A 16,905-nucleotide genomic window follows, 5' to 3' on the forward strand; every position below is an offset into this window, starting at 1 on the left:
GAGGGTTCTGGCTCTCCAGGAGTCACAGTCCAGCTCTGTCCCAATACAGTTAGAAACCAAATAGGTACTGACTTTACCACCAATTCTGACCAATGTTTTATAAACCAATGTATGTTATCTCAGAGCTGACGAAGTAGCTTGGTGGGTAAAGACACTTGCCACCAAGCTTAAGGCCTTGGAGTTGTTCTCTAGGACCCAGAGGGGACAAGGAAAGACTTCCCATATGCTGTCCCCTGACTTCCAAATATGCACTATGGCACATGCATGTGTACACATGCACACACAAAATAAATGTAAAAAAATGTTACTTCATCTGGTTCTCTTCTTCCTGTCAGCATATTTTGTTTCCATTCCAATCAGTAAATGAAATGAGGCAGACACAGACTCTGTTCTCCTGCATCTGATTCCTACACATCCCCAGCTAGCTTGTGGGCAGACGCTAACATGAATACTTCAGTGTCACAAATCTCAAACAACAGTTCCTGTTCTCAGTACCACTTCTTCCACTTTCAAATTATTGCTGGATGCTTATAACACAAGCACTAAGGTCGAAGCATCATCCACACACTGTCCTCACTGATGCGCCTAACACCCCTACTTACAAACAAGATGGAAAAGGTAGGAGATTAATTAAACCTCCCAGGATCACACAACTTAGTACAGCAGAGATCCAGACAAGGGCCCGTCTATCTCATCTCATGCTCTTTAACAACATCCCAGACTCTCCTGAAATAAAATCAGTTCCTCACTCAGGCCAGGAGCCACTGGACTTCCTATAGAAAAAGAAAAACCACAGGGCAGATCTGGAATTAGAATCTGCTGTTCTCAGAATCCAAGCACATGTGTGTTTTGTTTTTTCACTTTTATAAACTGGCTAAACTCATTATACATGCCAGATTTCTAACCACATCGCTCAAGTGACTGAGGAATTTGCGTCACTGTGTTCCTTACACCTGTCAGGTCTAGCCTAATGCCAGAAGCCACACCTCCACTCCACCCTCTATCCTCCCCCCCACCCCCTGTTCCCCTTGACCAGCAATCCCATGAGAAGATGCAGCGAGAGCCCTCTGTCCCACTGGCCAAGGTTACCTCCACAGCCCAGCATGACTGTCACATATCAGATTTGACCCCACACGTCAAAGTTTTGAACATTTTTCTTTGTATCACAATCAACTGAGAATTCCCAAGGTTATTCTGGGTTCATGTCCCCAAAACATTAAAATAAACACATGTAGCAACACACTCATTTCTTCACTTGGGGAGGAGTTGACTAACCACACAGAGCTGGCTATGGTTTGTTTTATAAGGCTTTGAGCTTGGTGTAGCTTTTACAACCTTAAAGAGACGTGGAAACCAGGATATGTGAGGGAGACCATGGCCTGCAAAAGCCTACAATACTGACCACTGAGCCTGCACAGGAGTGTCCTGTAACTATGAGAGACAGCGACCTCTTCCTCTTCCTGCCCCTCTTAGAGTACTTGTTCATGAAAGCTGGACTCCAACCAGAGAACCTCAACTAGCCTGACAAGTTCTCTGGCCAATACCAATACCCACATAAATTCTTAGAAGTCAAGGAAACAATATACAAGTTGCAGTTATAAAATAACTTCCTGCAGAGTCTGGAGGATTAGTAGCAATATTAAAGGCAGACATAACCTGAAATATCAGAAAACTGCTCATTTAGGAGCAGCCATTACTTTGTCTCAAGTAACACACAACACAATCTCTTAAGGGTGTGTGGTAGGGAAGTCACTAATTAGTATTTACTTATTCTCTTAGCTTCTACAGCCAGATTCCTGCCAAACACTGACATTCACCCCCTACCCCCAAGCCCCTACTCAAATGTTTCAGAGAAAACCATAAGAACCGACTAATTCTGAATGTGTCAGGAAGGGTGTTTCACTGTAGTCAGAGACAGCGGATTACTGAGCCAGCTAAACTTTCTAATCCTGAGTGGCAAATCTGGGCCTCTTAGGTCTGTCTCCAAATGTCCTCAATTTTTGGAGTGACTACTTGAGTATATACACCTTATACGTACTGGATATTACATTAATAGTCAGTAAACAAATGACCTATAGAGAAGAGTTAGTGCAAAAGTAAGCACAAAGCCGTTCTCGATGGCTAAGTAGGAAGAGACAGGGGCCCAGAAAAGGACGAGAAACGCATTATTTAAATTCGTTTAAAACTCTATGCCAGTTCAGACCTATTCACAAGTACGAGGCAGGAGCTATTACCACTCCTAAAGACAGAAATAAATATTTTAAGAAAGCATCCTGAGAAATAACATATCTTCTTCATCAGGTGACCCATGGCCGTTAGAATATGGTAAGATTGATAACAGAATATGATAGTTATTATATGGTAACTCTAAAGGAATAAGAGAAGTGCCTTTTTATTAAAAATAGTGAAGGCTGGTGGGATGGCTTTGTAGAAGTGCTTGCTGTACAAACTAAATGACCCAGGTATACTTTCCAGGCAGCAGGAGAAACCTGACTCCAAAAGCTGTCCTCTGATCTTTACATGTTCACACATGTGCCCACACATTTGTGCATGAAAACTGACTCCAAAAGCTGTCTGAGCTTTACATGTCCATATACATGCCTGCACATGCGTACATGAAAACTGAGTCCAAAAGCTGTCCTCTGATCTTTACATGTTCATACACACACCTGCATATGTGTGCATGTACACATACATACTCACAAATTAAAATTTAAGTTATTCAGGCCACACAGGGATAGACAAACTTTTTAAACACATAGTGCAATGCTTGTCACAGATTAAATGCAAATTAATAGTTCATACCATCCACCACTCCTACCAGTTCCTTAACTGTCTGAGTTAGCTCTATGTGTCAACTTTAAACATCTGTGAAAGGAAGCATCACTCAAAGTAGCCCGACTTGAGGGCATATCTACTGAGGACTGTTTGAACTGTTAATCGACATGAGAGGGTCAGTCCACTACAGGTGGCACCATTCCCTGATCAAATACCCCGGGTTGTAGAAGAAAGCTAGTTAATAAACGAGCAAGCCAGCAAGCAGTCTACCTGTTCCGGTTCCTGACTTGATGAGTGAACTGTAACCTAGAAGTTTAAGTCAAATACACCCTCTTCTTACTGATAATTGGTGTCTGCCACAGCAACATTAAGACAAGGAGAACAGGACCAAAGGAAAACTCAACTTTATTTTGAGTGTGGACACCAAAAGTAGTCTTAGAGGTAAAGGAATTTCATGGGGCACAAAATCCACAAGCAAAAAAAAGAGAAAGAAGAGATACATTACCAATAAGCAACAAATACTGAATTAAAAGAGGGAAAAAATAAGTATAAAACAACAACAAAAAATGTGATTTGAACTTCTATGGTAAGCCAGGTGTGGTGGCCCACTCAAGTAATCCCAGCCCTCAGGAGGCTGAGGCAGGAGGATGGGCGTTCAAGGCCTTCCTTCCTTATATAGTAAGTCTGAGGAAAGCCTAGAAAACATGACACTGTCTCAGAAACCCAAAACAAACCAAACTAACCAACAGCACTATGGTAAATTTTACCAAACCACTGTGTTGATGAAGACTATAAAATACCCTCACATGTCACTGGTTAAAGAGTTAACATGTTATGTTATAATCTGAAGAATGATCTAGCAATTGTCATAAAGCTTAAATGTGGTACCTTAAGTGAAAGCAATGGTTCTCAATCAGGCCTGATTTTTTTTACACCCCGTGGGAGCATTTAACACTGCAGCTGTGTTTGGTTGTCATACCTCAGAAGAGGGTATAGAATACTACCGGCATCTGGTGCAATGGACCTGGGATGCTACTAAATATGTCAGACACAAGATCTCCCCACAACAAAGAATCTCCTTGTCTAAATATTCATAGGGCTAAAGCTGAAAACCTTATACTAATACATCTACAAAAGCAATTAGGCACAGCTGTACTTTACACTATCTTTTTAAAAACCAAGATAAGCTGTAAAAATGGCTTGGTGGTTAAAGGCGCTTGCTGTACACGTATGAAGACCAGCATTCACATCCTAGCACACATACAAGCCTGTATCCAGAACACAACTGCATCCCTAGTTTTTAAAACAGGTGGATCACTAAGGACTGCTGGCTTCCAGACAAGCTAACCTCCTCACCACCACCACCACCACCACCACCACCACCCCCACAAAAAACCAAAACCCCAAAATAAAACAATACCCCCTTAAAGCAAACAAAAAACAACCAACCAAAACAAAACAAAACAAGAACCAAAAAAAAAAAAAAAGGTTTAGGGTGAGACTCTGCCTCAAAGGAAATAGAGAAGAGAGTGAGAGGTCACTTAACAGCCTCTTCTGGCTTCTATGTGCACACACTTACATTGAGACATGCGGATAAATATCTCTCTCTCTCTCTCTCTGTGTGTGTGTGTGTGTGTGTGTGTGTGTGTGTGTGAGAGAGAGAGAGACAGACAGACAGACAGACAGACAGAGACAGAGACAGCACTAGCTCACAGCAGAGCACCTGCTTAGCTCTGCCTCGGGGTTCTACTTCCCAACACACAGAACAGCAAGGTAGGGGAAGCACATCTACGTACATAATGATAAAAAAACCAACAATGTTTTAGCAGGATGTGACAGCTCATGCTTGCGAGCCTAACATTTAAGGAGGCTGAATCAGGAGGATTGCAATTTTGAACCAGTGTGGACTACATACATAGCCCAACCCTGTCTCAAAAATACAACCTTCCTGTTGGAAGCAGAATAATGTGTACAATAAATACCAATTATGAGGAAGGAAATGAAAAGCATACCATGTTTACAGTTATTTGCATACAGCATCTCTCGGGAAATATCCATGAGACACATGCTGTCTACATGTTGTTGATTAATATTAATTACCTACGGATTAATGCCACTGTTCATCCTTTCAGCATCTGTAAAACTGCATTCTGTATTTTCAGTAAGTTTCAGTTCACTCAAAAGAGACACCCTAAGGTTTGAATCCTGGCTTACCTCCTTAGTAGTGTGAATGGGATTTGGGTCAATTACTTCAATCTCTTTCAGCTTCTGTTTGATGGAAACCTACTGATGGAAAATCTGCTCAAAAATGTAAAATCTGGCTATTATTATAAAGACAAAACTTCAGGCCAGCATGAGAAAGGGGACCGTGAATCGCTGTTGGTAGAAGTGTTATTAGCTCTCCGCTATGCAAAATCAGTATAGAGCACTCAAAGCACTAAAGCAGAACTCCACTATGACCCAGCAACTCCACTACATATCTAAGAGAAGAAAGCAGACACATGTTTACTGCAGCACTATTCACAGCAGCTACAGGAGGTCCTAGTATGTACCCAAATAATTAATAAGGAATCAACTCAGCTCCCTTCAGCAGACAAGTGGGCAAACCAAGTATGCACGGTTTATATACACAATGGATTTTATTTAGCCATAAAAAGTCGATGGAAGCCAGGCGGTGGTGGCGCACGCCTGTAATCCCAGCACTCTGGGAGGCAGAGGCAGGCGGATTTCTGAGTTCGAGGCCAGCCTGGTCTACAGAGTGAGCTCCAGGACAGCCAGGGCTATATAGAGAAACCCTGTCTCGAAAAAAAACCAAATCTAAAAATAAAAAGTGGATGGAATCAGAGGCCAATCTATTAAGCGAAGTAGGCGGGACTGTGGAGTTTTTATCTACTGCTCTCTATTTAAAATCGTGAAACATGTACCTCAAATCTCTGCCAACCTTACCAATCTGCCAACAGATCAAGCTATCAGTTCTTATCAACAAGTGCTTGATAAATCCAAAGTATAAATATCAATTATTATTTCAAAGCTGAAGGCAACAAAAGCTGAAGCCACAAAGTTAAGAGTTAACCACTGAGAATCCAGTCCAACCTCTGCATTTTATGAGCTCTAATAGTTAACTATCTGATAGTTAACTATCAGATAAACCACAAGCCATGCAGAGGTGGCGCACGCCTTTAATCCCAGCACTTGGGAGGCAGTGAGTTCAAGGCAGATTTTTGAGTTTGAGGCCAGTCTGGTCTACAGAGTGAGTTCCAGGACAGCCAAGGCTACACAGAGAAACCCTGTCTCGGGAAACAAAAACAAAAAACAAAAAACAAACAAACCACAGAAGAGGAGCAGTACAATACAGCAGATCTGACCCCAAGTCTAGAGGTCCTGCTGCTCCTGGGATAACTTTCACATTTGCTTTTGGGTGCGTTAAATGCCAGATCTATCCAATGCTCATTTCTGATGTGACAGCAAACATGACGTCCAGGCAAGGCTGGGCTGATTTCCCTAGAACTGTTATCAGTAGTGAGACAGAACTATCAGCTTGAATAGGGTGCTGCAGCTCAGCAGGAAGTTATGTTTCCCAAAACACAGACAAGCACGGAAGTTGAAGTGACCCTGGAGAATCCCAAGTACGCATGCATGTGAAGTCAGCTCTGGGTAAGGTAAATCACCTACGGTAGAGTTACTTACAACAGTCGAAGGAAAGAGAGTAAGGCTGGGCTGAGAGTTTTGTCCTGTCTGTCCAGTCACCTGTCTCACCGCCTCCTCCCCTATTCTGAACGCAAGGGGGTTAGCACTGGCTAATAAGTAATATGGTACACCAAGTTTACTCCAAACAACAGAAAAGTCTCTTAAGTTAGGGAAAAACAAGTATTTTAATCTTGTTTTTTATCTACTTAAGAGAACTTGCTTTTGCAAAAGACCCAGGACTGGTTTTTGGCATTCATATGGTTGCTGACAACCACCTGTAGCCCTAGCTACAGGCAGGGTGGCTGATGCCCTCCTCTGGTTTTTGCAGGTATTGCATGCATACTGCGCACACGCAGCACACACACACACACACACACTCTCTCTCTCTCTCTCTCTCTCTCTCTCTCTCTCTCTCTGGGTAACACATGCATTTTTAAAAGTCAGAAAGGAAGGGGGAGAGGGAGAGGGGAGAGGAAGGAAGGGACAGGAGAACTGGCTCCTCTTACAGAAGACCCAGATTTGGTTCCCAGCACCCACATGGTCTATACATGTTTACACATTGTTAAAACTCTACTTCCCGGGGGTCCAATGTCTTTAGGCCCCAAAAGGCACACTGGATGCATATGGCACTTATATAAACACAAGCAAAACTCACATACACATAAAACTAGTCTTCAAATTTAAAGAGAGACAATGTGGGCCCTAGGGAGATGGCTTAGAAAGGGCACTTGCTGTCAAAGCCCAAAGTGCCGACATACAAGTCAGCAACACGTGACAAAGCAGTTCAGTAACAGTGACTCCATGTTTGCTTGTTTGTTTTTAAGATTGACTTATTTATTACATGTAAATACACTGTAGCTGTCTTCAGACACCCCAGAAGAGGGCATCAGATCTCATTGCGAGCCACCATGTGGTTGCTGGGATTTGAACTCAGGACCTCTGGAAGAGCAGTCAGTGCTCTTAACCGCTGAGCCATCTCTTCAGCCTCAGTGATTCCATGTTGTTAGTAAGGCTGTTCAATCCTTGTGCAAAAGGGTGTTTTTGTTGTTGTTTTAAGGCCAGTAACAGGGCCAGCAAGATGGCACAGGGTATAAAGACGCTTGTCACTACAGCTAAGGACCTGAGTTCAATTCCTAGGAATGAGTCAGTGAGAAGAGAACCAGATGGGATGTGGATGCACGTCTTTAATCCTGGATGGAACACAAGGGGGAAGCAGATGACAGTCCCTGACTCTGAGGCCAGCCTGGTCTACACAGTAAGTTCCAGGACATCAGAGCTACATAGTGAGACCCTGTCTTAAGACACATGAGAACTGACAAGTTGTGCTAACTTTCACCCTCGCACCACAGAACACACAGAAAGAAGCTCCTGCATGTACGCAGACACAAACTTAATACATATTTTAGATGTCAGTAACAAACTCAATGAAAGCACAATTAATGGTGATGACATCTGGATGCCTAGAGAGGACATATGAATGGCAAATAATCATAAAAAGGTGTTCCATATTATGCCAGGGAAATGAAAAGTCACATTATTAGATCCCATTTTACACTCATGAGCATGTGTAAAACTAATTATCAAGAATGGGATGTGTAATAATTGCAAGTATTTGTACCCCTAGTAGAAATACAAAATTCAATGTAGTTTAGTAAAGGTGTTTGACTAAACATGAAGGATCTGAAGGTTGTCACAAGACACCCTGAGACAAAGTTCTCAGCATAAAGATTTCCCCCACAGAGACAAAGGATAAGAGACAAAGACAGGATATAGAGGACAAGGGAGAGGGGGAAGATATTTGTCCAAGGGGGACCAAGGACTGCCTCTGCATAGAGAGAAGACAGGCAGCGTCCATAGGCAAATGGCGGTTCATCAAGGAAAGTGGGGAAGCTTGCACTGGGATGAGCTGGTTGGTTCTGATTGGGTTAAGACAGCCAAAGGGGGACAGTGTGGATGCTGGGCTTCAATACTTTGACAGCTGGACCTTGGTAGTCAGTCTCAGGAGGAGGAATGAGGGAAAGAAGAAACAGACCTTGGTGGCAGTTTTAGGAATGTAATCTAATGGGTCAGCAAGAGGGAATGGAGAAGGCAAAAACCACTGGTGCCATGATGGCCATGCGCGGCCCTGCTACAGCCCGTTGAACCATACTGTGATGGCTATTGTTCAAGGCCAATTCAAAAAAGAAAGAGCTGGGAGCAGTGGCTCAGAGCTGAAATCTCAACACTTGAGAGGCTGAACCAGGGGCATCATGGGTTTGAAGCCAGCCTGGACTACAATGGTGAGTCTCAGGACAGCCTGAACTATAGAGATTTTGATTCAAAAATTAACACAGCTTGTGAGTCTAGGAGTCCCCAGGGCCCTGGAGGCAGAAGCACAGACATCTCAGAGCTTGAAGCTAGCCTGGTCTACATGGCAAGGTCCAGGCCAGCCAGGACTACATATTGTCTCACTTAAATTCATGAATTTAAAGTGTGAACAATATAACGCAGTAGTAGAAAGCCTGCCTAAAACACAGAGGGTACTTCCAGGACTCACACAGAAACACACATGTACCTAGGGGGTGTAGAAAGCCTGCCTAAAACACACAGGGTACTTCCAGGACTCACATACAAACACATATACCCAGGGGGGTGGGCATGCGAATCACTGTCCTCTTGTGGGAGGAGACAGCACAAGCATTGCAACCCCAAAACTCCAGAGGTAGAATGGACGGCCAGCCAGAGCGCTACGGAGACTTTGAACAAGACTGTACTAAACTCTATCTGAAACACTCAAGAGGTGGGGAGTGGGGGTGGGAGATGTGGCTCGGTGGTGGGACTGCTAACTGTCTAGCTACGTGCGAGGAGGCTCAGTCTCCAACACTGTAAGCCAAGTAACACACAAGGCTAACTTTTAAAATTATTTTAAAATGTTAATGCATTTTGTGTGAGTTTGCTTCTGTGCAGGTAAGAGGATAACTTGAAGGAGTCAGTTCTCTTCTTTCACCACGTGTCCTAAGGAACAAACTTAGGTGGTCAGGCTTCGTAGCAAACACCTCTAACCACGGAGCAATCTCATCAGCCTATGTTTTTTAAAATTTTTTGCTGACACTGTAAATGATCTTTTAATACACATTAAAATGCTCTTTTAATACACATTATAGAATCTAATGCAAACTAATTAGAGTATCACTTTTACATTCTTTTCAAAGCAGCTCTCATAAACATTAAAACTGTAAATATGCTTACATTTTTAGTAAACAGTACTGACTTAGAACTATTTTAAAGGGAAAATAATATATTTCCAACAAATAAAAGAGAAAGTGTTTTTCTCTCCCTAGCATTAGAGATGCAAGTGTGGGACAAGCGCAGAAGATCATAAATGAACTCCCAGTCAGAGACACTGAGCTATTTACATACCTGGATCATGGCTTTTGCTTTGATGTGATTTTAACTATGCCCTGAATCTTCTCCCTTGAAATGTGTGTGTGTGTGTTTGTACTGTTTCTATCTTACAGAAGCACAGTTTTGAGAGTTTATGGATTTTAAAGAAGCCCTGAACTCTTTAAGGTGCTGAGATTTTTGGCAGGAATAATGGTGCATGCCTTTAATTGCAGAAGTCGGGAGGCAGAGGCAGGTGGATCCGAGTTTAACACCAGCCTGTATGTATGCATGTATGTATGTATATATATAGTATAATTTCAGGACAGAGAAGCAGTTCTCAACCTGTGAGTCACAACTTTTAACAAGTGTTGCCTAACACTATCAGAAAACAAAGAGATTTACATGATTCTTTTAAAAAAATGTTTATATGAGTATACTATAACTGTCTTCAGACACACCAGAAGAGGGTATCAGATTCCATTACAGATGGTTGAGAGCCACCATGTGGTTGCTGGGAATAGAACTCAGGACCTTTAGAAGAGTAGTCAATACTGTTAACTGCTGAGCCATCTCTCCTGCCCATGATTCTTAATAATAGTGAAATTAGTTATGAAGTAGCAACAATAATAATTTTGGTTTAGGGTCAACACAACATGAGGAACTGTATTAACAGTATTAATACTAAACATCTGAAGTATTAGTACTAAACAGTATTAGTACTACACATCTGAAGTATTAGTACTACACATCTGAAGTCATGTTTTATACTGTGATGGTAACATGAGGTGTAGGGATAGATAAGAAGGGGTTATGGTTTAACAGTGGTGTCTATGTCAAGCTGACAAGGGTCAATTGTGCTGTTAGTTTTTGTCAACCAAACATAAATTAAGTGTCCTGGGAAGTTGGGCGTGAGGGTAAACACTGTAATCCCAGCACCCTGGGAGCAGAGGCAGGCGGATCTCTGAGTTTGAGGGCAGACAGGTTTACAGAGTGAAATCCAGACAGCCAGAGCTACACAAAGACAAAAGAACCTCCCCAGAGGAGTTATCTCCATCAGAATGACCTGTGGGCATGTAAGTGAGACACTTTATTCAACTGATGTGGGAGGGCTCAGTCCACTGAGCAGTGCCATCCCTGGGCAGACAAATCTGGCTGTATGAGGAAACTAAGCAATCCAATAAGCCGATTGCCTCCATGGTTCCTGCCCTCATCTCCCTCAGTGATTGGGCTATGTAAGTCAAATAGACCCTTTCCTCACAAAGTTGCTTTTGGTCATACTGTCTATTAGTCACTTTAATATCATTGCGATCAAACAGCATAACCAAGGCGACTTACAGAAGGGCGGGTTTATGGAGCTATGCTTATAGAGGGATTAAAAAGCCCATGAGGACAGAGGCAGAGGAGTGACAGCCACCACAGGATGCCAAAGCGCGTATCCTGAACCTCAGGCAAGAAGGACAGTGGGAGGAAACTCAAGGGGGAATGGCATGTGGCTTTCCAAACCTCAAAGCCACACCCCCTAAACCTCCACAAATGTGTTGCCAACTGGAGACCAAGCATTCAAATGCCAGAGACTGGGGAACAGGAGATGGGGATGGGACACGGATGGACGGATGGATGGATGGATGGATGGATGGATGGATGGATGAATCAACCACATGGTTTCTGTCTGCTAGATGTGGTTGCTTCCCATTAAGTTCCATCTGTGTGACCACAACTGTATTAGTTACAAACTTACGAATGGCCATTCTGAAAGTAAAGTTACAACCATGTGCAATATGCACAGAGCCTATACTCATACCTAAACCTATAGTACTCTAACGTCTAGCATTTGCTTCTTCACCACATTACTTGGAGAATATCCCCACATTAAATATAAGAAAACTGGTACACAAGTAAAACTATACCCACACACCTGGGCTACACTTTGTCACTGTGACCAACAAGACAGAGTAACTCAAGGAAAAAAAAATATTATTTGGCTTGATTCCAGAGGGTTCAGTCTAAGGTTGACTAACTCCACAGGCCTGGGAAAAATATGGCAGCAGGGTGTGTGATAGAACCGGCTGTGGCACTTTATGGCAGACAGCAGCAGAGATGGAATACAGAAAGAAGACACAGGTCGGAAGGGCACGGCCCTGAGACTTACACCTTACAACCAGACACTTCCTATCTCCCACAACTGTTCAGTAACGCCATCACATGAACGCCAAGGGACCAATCTACTCACTAACTCAGTCTACTCATAATCTGTTTCTGAAAACATGTCCAGGTACCCTCAAGTGAGCTCTGCTAATCTCCTAAGCATTTCTCAATCCAATGAAGTTAATAATTAAGGTTAGCCATCACACAGGATGAAAGGGAGAGGGGCGAGAAGCAGAGGTAGCTAGTACAGAGGGGACTAGAGTCAACAGTGAGTCGTTTTGCCCTATGCTGTCAATGGGGAATGTGCTTCACTAACTCAGTTAAGCTGTTTGTTCAGCTTACCAGTTTAACTTGCACAGGGAATCTCATTAATCAATTCTTAGTCCTCTTGTAAACATCCTTCAGCCCTGAACCAACCAACATACAGATTCACTTAGTGAAGTTGTCCCATTAAAGCATCCTATGTTTTAAAGACAGGTCATCTCAGGTAAGAAATCTTGGTAAGCTATTTTCTGCAAGTATACATTCCAGTTAATTTATTTAAAAAACAACCAGATCAAAGCAAACCAGACCAAACCAAACAACTCAACACATTTGAAGAAATTCCTTTAATTGGGCCTTGGAGCTATGTAGGCTGCTGTGCAATATTTGTACTTTCCTAGTTGCAATATTGTTTCTGGGGGAAAAATAACCCTTGTAGCACTGCACTAGGGCATTTTGGTCAATGACTACCTACACTACTGAGTAGTCTTTAACTACTGATACACTGTAGCCATCTTATTTTTCTGTTAATAGATTTTATGATGTTCCAATAACTAACTTCCTAATAGTGCCCCACCACTTGAGCTGGGTCCTTAGGGTGATTCCCTTAGTGTATTAAATAGCAGTGAAGGTTATCTAAATCTCTTCTATTTAAGTGCCAACCATCTTTAATTCAGTATTTTCCAAAGTCTTCTAAAAGCTATAATCAAAAATCGTCCTTTGTTCCACACTTATTTTTAAAATAAATGTAAGCACATTTCATTGTACTACTCTGGCCTTCATTAGAAAAGCTCATGTTAACTCATCTAAACGGTTTTTATGATTACAAATTTTTGAGGGAATCTGAAAGTGGCACTTCACTGTGGCAGAGAAGAAAAAACCTAATGCAGAGTTATGGAAATGGGATGTTCTTCCTAGCCTCCATAGCGGCCTCTATGGGTCTGGACAAGCCAACGAACCCCTCTAAACATGAAGGCACATTTAAAAATAATGAAGACACTGGAGAAAAATCATCAGAAGTTCTCACTCACGTATGTGCACGCTGAAACCAGAAGTCAGGTCTCTTCCTTAGTCATTTTCCACTTTCAATTGTTTTATTATTGTATGAGAGGTTTGCATTTACATATGTTAATGTGTATGGCTGGTGTCTGAGGCTACAAGAGGGCGCCAGATCCCCTGGAAGTGAGCTACAGACAGTTGTGAGCCACTCTGTGGATGCTGGGAATCAAAGCCAGGACCTCTGGAAGATCAGCCTGCGCTCTGAAGGTCCAAGGCCTCTTCTCCAGCCCTGTTCTTATCTCTAACTGTGTAAGTATGTGAACATTTGAGGTACAGGATCACCTGGAGCTAGAGTTTCAGATAACTGTAAACCAGGACCAACTCCAGTCCTCTGCAAGAGTTTCAGGCTCTCTTAACTCATGAGCCACCTCTCTAGCTCTTCCGCCTTATCGGAACAGTGTCTATCACTGAACCGGAATTTTATCAAATGCCTCTCAGGATCCTCTTGTCTCTGCCTCCCAGCAGTGAAATTACAGGTGAGTGCCACATCTGGCTTTTTACATGGATGCTGGGATCTGAACTCGGGGCCTCGTGTTTGTATAGCATTTACTCACAGAGCCAGCACCTCAGTTCAAGGAATAACTTTTTAAATAATAGGATATCTTTCAACAAAAACATACTATGATTTTATGCAATGCTACAATCTTCATTTTGAAACTTAAAGTTACTTTTGACTTGTAAAGGCTCACTGTCTATCAAAAACATGAAAACTGGAGATATATAGCTCATTAGTAAAATTAAATAAACCACAAACCCCCAACACACACACACACACACACACACACACACACACACACGCTCCAGAGCTAAATTTTTGATTCTTCCTGAGACAGAGAAAGTAAAATAAATGAAGATGCAGATATCACATGATTAACCCTGGGTGTTACTGAGCATCTATTGTAACGAGCATATGTTGCTGGTTTTGCATATCTGAAATTCTACAAAATAGAGATCTGAAAAATTACTCTCAAGAGAGAAAAGGATATTTAGCTGGCAGGATTGCAGTTTTGACCAGAGTCTTTGGTTGCAGTGATTTTTATGCACGTTTTTACAGGGTTGCGATACAATCTTACAGACCAGCTCCTACTCTTAAAAGTTCTGCTCAAATTAAGGAAAACGAAGGTAACCAAAGTTCTTCAAAGGCTATCTACCGGTAATACGCAAGAGTTGGGTATGGGATGGAACTTAACGTCCGCGAAGCCCGACAGTTTTACAAAGAGTTTTCTATAACCTATGAGCCTCCAGTGTTACATCCAAGTAAGATGCAAAGTGAATAAATAAGGCAAACTTTCAGGTAGGATGCTACCACTGAGGGCATGGAACCAAGGCGAAAGGGAATCTGGGGTGTGAAGAAGGCTGGAATAGTGGCTGAGGAAAGTCAAGTAGCATGAAGCAGGGCTGCCCCTATCCGAGGCAGACCTGGACACTGGAACACTCAAATGCGGGAAGGGGGAGAGGAGGCAGCCCCGAAAACTGAGGCAGTCTGAGCACGGCCCGGGGACAGGGTGCATTCCAGGGGGAACCACAGGTGAGGGCGTTCCCACGGGATCTAACGCCCGGTTCTCAGCCACGCTCCCAGCTCAGGGCCACACCAGGCCGAGGCAGGCGAGCGGCCTGCGGAGAGGAGCGTGGTCGGTTGAGGAGGAGAGAAACCGGCTGAGGAGACAGGAGAGGGGCGGCTGGGGAGAGGAGGGAAGGGAGACAAGGGCCGGATGGGGAAAGCAGGGCTGGCTGAGCAAAGGAGCCGGGCGGCGGGAGAGGAGATGCTGAGACAGGATGAGAAGAGCGGGGCTAGTCGGGGAGGAGAGGAGCGGGGCGGCTGGAGAGGAGAGGAGAGGAGAGCAGAGCAGAGCGAGGCTGGCTAAGGGCAGGAGTGGGGCGGGCGGGAAGGAGCTCCGATCGCCCGGCGGCGGCTGCCCCACCGGCCGGACCCCGGCCCGCGGCTGCCGACCCCGCGCCCCGCGCCCGTCCGGGGCCCGGCGCGTCCGGTAGGACCAGGTCCCTCCAACTCACCGGCCGTGAGGCTCGGCTCCAGTCCTCGGTGACTGCCGCTCCCGCCCTGCCCTGCCCGCCGCCGCCGCCGGCCCAGGCCTACGTAAGAGCGTGCGCACGCCCGCCTTTGTCTACGCCGCTGGACGTGGACCCCCGCGTCCCGCCCAACCGCGCTTGCGCGGTCCTCCCGGAGGACCGGGGTGGGCGGGGCTCCGGCGATGCTCGCTCCTCGCACTGATGCTCGAAGCGTGGAGCCGAGGTCGCTCTCTGAAGGCCCGCCGAGTGTCTGAGCTGCGTCTCCAGAACAGGCATCGTTCCGGGCGGAGAGGGGGATTAGCTAGGCATAGTTTCTTTTACTGAGTCTTTGTAGGGGTTTCGTGTGAGGTACGGTTCCGGCTGGACACGAAACGTTAGCTGCCACTCCAGCACCACCGGGCATCCCGGAGCTTCTCTTGACGTAATTGGCTGGTTGGCCAGCTGCAGTTTTCCAGCTCAGCCACAGGTCTAACTAATCTCTCGTCAGACTGGAAGCTCCAAAGACAGGCTTGTTTTGCTGACGTGGGTCCTTTATAGTGGAAGAAAAAGAAAGAAGGGATGGGGGCCACGCCTCTTTTGCCCACCCCATCCCCTTTTGAGACAGGACATCTTGTAATACAGACTTGCCTCAAAAGCTGTGAGTTGCCCAATAACCTTCAATTTCGGCACATACTGCTTCTACCTCCTGAAGTGTTAGAACAAACTACCATCTCAACTTTTATAAAGTGCAGGGGCTGTAACTCAGGGCCTCATGCATACTAAAAGAAACACTACAGGGCCTCATGCATACTAAAAGAAGCACTCGACCAACTCTACTACATTCCCAGCCTCCGAGTTTCTTGCTTTTATGTATTTCCTACAGTACCTAACCTTTTCCCTAATTCAGGACTTAAATTTCCACTTTTTGATTTCTTCACAAACTTTTACACAACTCCAGGTATGTAACTATAGCATAGGTATACAAGACAGATATTTACTGATAATCATAAATTTATTTAAAAACATTTTTGCTATGTATTTGTAGCTTTACTATTAACAGTTAAAGCAAATTTGCATATTAATGAGATGGATTGCTTGCCGCTCTTAATATAATGAAATCAGCTAAATATTTGATACCAAAGGATATAAAACAGTTTTCCAAAGTTTTAAATTGTCAATGCTGAGAACACTTTTTCACAAATACCTTGTACACAATAGCATTAGTAAGTTTATGAACATTTCATTAATTAGAGATTCTGCCCTAATCCCAAACCAACATTGATTTAACAGATTTTTGTGAGCAGATTAACTGAGGCTGTTTTTAAAACCAAGAATTCTAATACAGTGCAAACCTTGAATATGATAATTTGATGCTTACTTACAATGCTTACCTGCTGAGGAATGACTACAGGAAAATATTTTTTAAAGACATGGTTTCTTTAAATAAACCATTGCTTAAACTGAATGTGGTAGCTAATATTCATTGAGACACTCCACAAACAGAGGGGCAGGAGGATCAGAGGTTCGTCATCATCTTCAGCTATACAGCAAGTCCAGGTCAGCCTGGGCTAACTCTGTGACACTCTGTCTTAAAAACAACCCAAG

The 16,905-nt window shown here is 43.8% G+C and overlaps 1 protein-coding gene across 1 annotated transcript in view; it reads right to left on the bottom strand.

The window, feature by feature from the left end:
• Positions 1-15,394, bottom strand: part of Gpat4 (glycerol-3-phosphate acyltransferase 4) — a 33,300-nt gene extending 17,906 nt beyond the window's left edge. Inside the window, exon 1 of the mRNA XM_052162209.1 lies at positions 15,307-15,394. The gene's annotated coding sequence lies outside the window, so the exon portion shown is untranslated. The remainder of the gene's footprint in view (positions 1-15,306) is intronic.
• Between the last annotated feature and the right edge of the window lie 1,511 nt (positions 15,395-16,905).

This window comes from Apodemus sylvaticus, chromosome 18, assembly GCF_947179515.1.
Source record: "Apodemus sylvaticus chromosome 18, mApoSyl1.1, whole genome shotgun sequence".
In the NCBI taxonomy this organism is placed as follows: domain Eukaryota; kingdom Metazoa; phylum Chordata; class Mammalia; order Rodentia; family Muridae; genus Apodemus; species Apodemus sylvaticus.